This window comes from Mauremys mutica, chromosome 12, assembly GCF_020497125.1.
Source record: "Mauremys mutica isolate MM-2020 ecotype Southern chromosome 12, ASM2049712v1, whole genome shotgun sequence".
NCBI classification, from domain to species: Eukaryota; Metazoa; Chordata; order Testudines; family Geoemydidae; genus Mauremys; species Mauremys mutica.
The window spans coordinates 21,869,686-21,877,051 of NC_059083.1; positions in this window are offsets into that span (position 1 = coordinate 21,869,686).

The window sequence follows — 7,366 nt, forward strand, 5'->3', positions numbered from 1 at the left end:
GGCGCTCTATGGTGTTGCTGTCTGGAGGCTCAGAGCTTTGCCTTCTGCGGCACTGGGACAGCCCAAATTTCTTCAACACGATCACTATGACAATCACTCCCACTATGATGATCACCCCCACTATGATCCCTAATAATAGTGATAGTCCATGGGCCCTGCAATCAAACAGAGTGAGACGGGCATTAGGCCAGCAGCAGCTCCCATTGCTATTGATCAACAGAGAAGCACCCACCTGGCTTTCGCCATGTCCCAGACCATGCCAAGCCACCACCATCCCTCCTGTTCTCTGTCCAGTTGTGTCTCTGGACTTTGCATCTTTTCTGGGTCTTAATTTTCTCTCTCATTATTATCCTCATCAGCAATTCTTTCTTGCTTTGTGGCATCTCAATGAGCACCTGGGTCTGCAGAGAGCCTGAAACAATCACTGCCTGACCTGGGGTGGGGACGGATGGACAGAATGTACCTGTGTCCACACCCTACACACCATTGTAGTAATCTTTGTACAAAGTATGCCTTGGGAGGTATCATTTGAAAACTCAATCTGCCTGTCATCATTTTCCTGGTAAAATGTGTGGCAACATTGTGATGTGAAGTTTTAAGATTTCCCCACCATATGCTGGTGTTAACACCTGTTCCAAACTGAGGTGGGCAAACAGGTCTGGCTTAAGCAAAGCAATGCGAGTTCTGCTTAATTTTCATTTAAACAGTAAATAGTCATCAAGCAGGAAGGGAAACAAAGGAAGCTCAGAGAGGGGACAAAAAGCAGCAAGGAACATCCTTCCCCTAGACTTTTTGTCCCTGGTACCCAGCTGGAAATGTTTTCCAAGAGGGGGACTGAAAATATAAAAAGGAGGGACAATCACCCCAAGGCACCCCTATCTCTCTCACTGCTCATCACATTTATGGCATCTGAAACAATAAAGGAAGCATTCCTTGGATTCTGGGAGAAAGGGTCCTGACCCAAGACGTTTGGTCAGTCAGACTGCTGACGGCACGTGATGAGAAAACTTGGCTTTGAATTTAACACAATTTGTTAAGTTAGGCACCAGTTGTGTGTTTGTGTGTGGTTTTTTCCTTTCCTCTTGTAACCATCTTCTGACTTTCATGCCTCATGATTTGTACTCGCTCAAAGTCTTTGTAGTTAGTTAAACTTGTTTTATCTAATCCTGTCGTGTTGAACTTGAAGGGTCTGGGAGGAAACTCCCATTTGGGTTGGTGGCAAGCTGTACGTATATTATTTCTACTAAGGATATAATGGATTGGTATTGCCTGGGAAGTACAGGACTCTTAATTTCTGGTGGGTGGAATTCTAGGACTGGCGGTGTGTTTGTCGTCACCATTACAACATACCCAAGGCTGATGAAAGTGAAGGGTGGCTGACAGGCTGCAGTTTACACACACACCCACACTATGTGGCTTGCACGCTGGTGGCTGTTCGTGAGCAGGGCAGGCTGGTAGCTCTCTTTCTGCAAGGCAGTGTAATGGCTACTCAAGGTTGACTGGGCAAGGGTGGCAAAAACTGCTCTTTAGTTCTAGATTGTACATGGGTGTGTCACAGGGCAGGAAATCTGCCCAATGCTTCTCACTGGGGTATTAACTCCCAAGCCCCAATGGCTCCAGTGGCCCCCAGTGAAGTGGGTGTCTACTTTGTGTTGCAGCAGGAAAATGAAGAGCCACAGTAGGGCCTGCGCCCACCACTTTAAGACAGAGACGCCCCAGCTGCTGTGGGAAGGCACGGGAAAGCCCCGTTGCTGCTACCCCCTTGAAACTTCGAGAGATCTCCCTATGCCTTTAGCCCAGGATGGGGGTGGACGCCCCCTGCCGAACCAACCCACTCGGCTCTCTCCTGCAGACACCAAACATTTTTCCCAGGCTTCCCATAACCAGAGCGACCTGAAATTCCCCAGACCACACAGTGAGCAGCAGATCCCCTCACCTGTCACCGCAGAGGCTGTGGTCCCAGATGTACGTGAATCGGATGGTCCTTGAGTGGAGGATGGCTGCGCGACCTGGAATGAAGACAGGGATCAGGGGATTCCTTGGGTCGCCATCCCGAGAGACGGGAAATAGCAGAGTGTTCCTGAGTGTCATGGGAACAAATCTTGGCGAAGAGGGGTTTGCCTTGGTGTGAAATCTGCTTGCCTCCAGCCTCCCTATCACCACATCTCAAATTGCTCCATGTGTAGGGCTCCTGGGGGAAGACTGCTCCTGGGGAATTCTGCACCATTGCTGAATTTGCGCAGAACATTAATTTCTGCACAGAATTTTCTTTACTCCACTATAGAAATGTGCTCAGCAGAGCTGCTGGCCAACAACTAGGGGGCGCTGGAACCAGCAAAGTCCAGCTTTCGAATAGAAGTTACTGTTTGTGGGCAGGGGGAGGGAGCTGGAGGGTTAACGGGATTGCCTCTGAAGGAAGAAGATGCGCATGCAGTGAAACTCCATAGAAGACCCAGACCCATAGCTGGGCTTGTCTCTTTCCTCTGGATCCCTGGGTTTTTATGGGGGAGAGGAGGAGTGGATAGTGTTCTGGGTCTGGGGGTCCCACAGCTGGGCTGCTGGCAGCTGGGCTCTGGGGGAGGGTAGGAATGTGCATGCGAATGTCTGGATTGGGAGTCCCCACCAGCTGGCGCTCTGGCGGAGGGGGGAGGAGTTGTGAAATGTGAGTGTATGGGAGGGGTAGTGCCCTGTGGCTAGGCTCTGGGGGGTTTTCAGAGGGTGTGGTGTGTAAGGGTGTGGGGGATGCCCCACAGCCTTGACTTTGGTTAGTAGGAGGGCTGGTATCTGTGCTTGGGGGTACCACAGCAGCTGGGTTCTGTGGGGAGGGGAGCAGAGAAAACTAGGAACTGGGGTTGTTCTTGGGGTTTTCTTAAACACACTTTTCTTGGGGGAATTTTGGTGCAAGTATGTATTTATTGTTTCAGGGGGAAAACATACTTGCTGACGAATCTTTTGAAAATAAATTATCCAAAATAACTGAAACTGTCGTGAATCTATTATTTTGACAAATAAAATTTGCAGAATTTTAAAATTATTGTGCTACGGAATTTTTAAATCTTGGCACAGAATTCCTCCAGGAGTAAAAGACAGAATCCACTTCCCTAGCCGGTTCCTGTAGGCAGGATGTCAACCTGGGCGATATCTGAAACCAGGCTTTTGTTTTTTAGGCTGCAGTCTTGTTCCCCAGAATCCCACCTTCCACTGCGAAAAAAAAAGTTTACTAGTATTCATGGTTTGGTGGTGGGGGGGGGGGGGACACCACACTCAGGAAATGTTTTTCAAAGGTTTATACACACACAACATCTGTTTGAGTCCTGCAAAGAGCCTGAGCCAATTGCTCTGGAGAGGCGGGGGTAGCTGCCCCATGCTTCTCAATGGGGCTATTAATCTACTGAACGCCTGTGTTGCCAATTATTTAAATACTCCAAACATTATCTATTTCACTGATCAATAGCACAAATGCAAGGAGCGGAGGGCAAGGATCACAGAAGCTGCAGGGTAAGAACAGTTTCATCTTGGTGCTGGGGAAAACACCAACCTTTTCCCCACTCTCTCCTCTGCTGCCCCCAGTCCGACCCATGGAGCTAAAACAACTAGAGGGACCTGAACTCAAGCTCTGCAGAGCCCATGGGTCGTATCTTGATTCCTCAGAGGTGGGACTGGATCCTGCCCAGACAGTGAGCTCCCAGCCCCTGGCCCCTCCCCCACCAGGACTAAGCCCTCCACATGGGCCAACAGCACTATGGGCAGTGGTGCTGCAAGAGCTGCCGGCCTGCCCCAGTGATCTAGACTCCGGGGACCGGGCGACTACCAGTCCTGGTTGCGTGAGTAGCTATGGTAAGGGAGGGTGGGGAAGTGGGGGGTTGAATAAGAGGCCGATGGTTCCAGGGGATAGGGTATGGGGCAGGGGGTTGGATAGGTGGTGGGAGTCCCGAGAGAGCCTGTCAGAGGGCAAGCGCGTGTGTATAGGGGTCAGGGCAGCTAAGGGGACAGGAAAGCAGGGGGTTGGAATAGGGGGTGGGGTTATTCTGGGGGGGGGTTAGAGGTGGGGAGTCCTAGGGAGGGGTGCGGTCTCGGGGACAAGAAGCAGGGGGGTTGGGGGTTCTGAGGGAATGGGCAATCAGGGGGCGGAGGCCAGTGCTGTTTAAGGAGGGATCACAGAGCCTTCCCTACCACGCCCTCCATAACAGTTTTGGAACTCCTGATGTGGCACCTCGGTGCCAAAAAGTTTGCCGACCCGCTGAATCGTAACCCCATGGAGAGGGGGCCTAGACCCAGTAGCAGCCGCCAAGACGAAGCAAACATGATCCTATTTGGAACATCTACAGAGCCCACCCTGAGCGGCATTTCAATCTGTTGGCTCTAGTGGGTGGGGCCTTGCTGGTAGGGACACATGGTTCCCCCAGATATCGAGTCCATCCTTTGGGACCCTCTCCAATTGAAGGCTTTCCCCTACAGTCGCAGCTGGGAAAGCCTCCAGGACACTGCAGGACATTTTGCCCTAGGTCTGGAGAGACCATGACCCTGGGCCCTGTTATAGGCAGAAGCACCTTTGAGTGACTGTGCATGTGACCTACCCAGCACCACCAGGTGCACGATGTTCGTGGCGATTCTGTTTCCATTCAGTTGAGGTGTAATGCTGTAAATCCCTGCGTCAGCTTTGCTCACATTGTGCAGAGTTAAGCCATGTAGGTATACGCTGCATCTGTTTCTGAATTCAGGGCATAAAGGTGCCTTTTCCAAGCAAACCAGGCATTTCATCCAGGCGTGTTTCAAGTCTGCTCTTCTACTCAGTTGAACACACCGCTCAGTGGTGTTAAAGGAGATATTTACAGACATTCCTTCACCTACAATCTCAGTTCTTTCAGGGGGATCTTCAGGAATTAGAAGGGAAAATAAAAATCAAGATCAGCGTGAAATTGAGGGAAGTATTTGAAGCAAGATGTGTGAAGAGCAGGGAGTAGCGAACGAGCAACATCTGCAGTGCTGGGGAGTGCCAGGACCCCATTAGATGACCGTAGAGCATTGCATACTGTACCTCCCCCTGTAGCTGTTCTGTGGCATCAGGGCTATTTATTCCATTTCCAGGGCTCTCCAGCCAAGCTCTCAGAACCTGCAGGAATTCTCACTCCTGAGCAGTTCTATCCAAGGGCTCCCTGCAGGTTCCCCACCCCTCTGGCAAAGAGACCAGTGGCGTTCATGGCCTCATTTTCCCCCACTCCAGCAGCTCCACCTGCAAATTACATTGCCTCGAAGTCTGAAGTGCTTTGGGATAATTCTAGGATGGCAGCATCTCTTCTTATTAGAACAACTAGAGGTCCCAGCTGAGATCAGGGCCCCGTTGTGCTGGGCGCTGCACAGACACACAGCGAGAGACAGTCCCTGCCCCAGCTGAGATCAGGCCCCGTCGTGCCGGGTGCTGCACAGAGACACAGCGACAGACATAATGGGCCGGCAGCCTAAAAGACAAAAGCTAATGGATGGATGACACTTGTGTAACAGCGCCACCTGATGACCCCTACCTTAACACCAAGAAGGCATCTAAAGAGTCTGGGGAACTCACATGTTCACTTCGTACCTGAAAAAGTCCAACGAGGTATGAATCCAAGCATGAGCAAGAAGCCCATCCAGAATCTGGGATCCATTGTCACAGCTGGGGCCTCCTTTGTCCGGTGATCTGAGACCAAAACAAAGACGCTGATGCACTGACCTCCCCTTTCACCCTTTTGTCATAGTAGCGAGGTTTATCCAAGGCAGCTTGCAACCTTTTTCTGCCCACGTGCCGTATGGGCCAGGAGCACCTTCCATTCTCCCCATAAGGTGACTTTGCAATGTTCTCCAAAGCAGACCTCACCACTTACCCAGCACTTGTCACGGCCTGGCTGGATGCCTGCAGCGTGCTCTGCATGGAGACTCTGACTTCAGCTCATGCAGAATGGGAGGTGAGGAAGGAAGTGTAAGCTACCCCAGTGCCTTCCATGTCTGCTTAGACTCACCTGTGAATTTAGCCCACAAATCCCTACAGGAAACTCCCTGAGCTGCCAACTCTCATGATTTGGTCAGGAATGGCACAATTTTAGGGCTGTTTGTGTTTTTAAACGGTTCTCATGATCCTCTGATTTCCTTAATCAAATTTTCAGAAATTTGCCATAATTCAAAATGGCGGCTATTTCCCAACATCGACAGAAAGCCACAAGCTGACTTTATTCAGGATGGCTACCGTTCCCTGCAGCATGAGACTCTCAGCTTTCATAGTGTTAAAAAACGGTTTCTAGCCCAAAGCTGGAAAACATGAAATGTAAAGACTCAAACACCGGAAAGCACATTTTAAAATGGACCCAAAAGTTGATATTGTTTCCAGATCTGATTCATTATTTTTGTACACGTGGGGCTGGTAAAGCACAATGTTAGGTAATAAGGTAATAATTGGAGATATACCAATCTCCTAGAACTGGAAGGGACCTTGAAAGGTCATCAAGTCCAGCCCCCTGCCTTCACTAGCAGGACCAATTTTTGCCCCAGATCCCTAAGTGGCCTCCTCAAGGATTGAACGTTACATCCCTGGGTTTAGCAGGCCAATGCTCAAACCACTGAGCTATCCCTCCCCCATCAATGTTGACAATGAAGTGTCGTCACCTGGTCTTAAAGACTTTATACTCCAAGCTGGTAAATGCAGGACAGGAGGGGGGGAAAAGGGAGTTGTTCACCCCATCTGAATCTGACTCAAGCAAACATCACTGCATCGGTTACACTCCGGTCATGTTCAGAGGGTTTTCTCAGCAGAGAGGAGGACTGAAACTTTTTTGTTTAAAATTGAAAGTGGAGATTCTGTGCAATCGGAGTATGTTCTACCTGCCACACAAATATATCAGGCAGCCCAGATCCAGCACAAAGGCTGGTGTTTGACCACCTCTGCACTACAGAATCAGTCACATTATCCACCATGTGAGCAGCTCTTTGAACCAAGGTGAATAAAAAGTGATTTTTTAAAATGGATTCTCTCATTTAAATTAAGTGTTTTTAGAAAAATAAACCTATTTACAATTTAATTTGAAATTGATGGCCTATGTTGAGGCCTACACTTAATCTATTAAAATAATTAAATTTAAATTAAAAAATATTAGGCAGTACATGTTTGCTGGTGGAGTTTGCATGCTGAACTGGTGGAAGATGTAGTAAGAGGAAAGCCCTAAGATATAAACCTTGGTATCAGAGGCCTGGTATGAGGCCTGAATTAAAGTAATGGTCAAGACTTTGCTAACATAAAGCAAAATTAAGCTGTGAGCCAGAGGCAGGCCCTGCTCACAGAAGCTGGCAAGGAAAGGGCTGATACGTACCTATAAGGTACTGAACATTTCACATACTT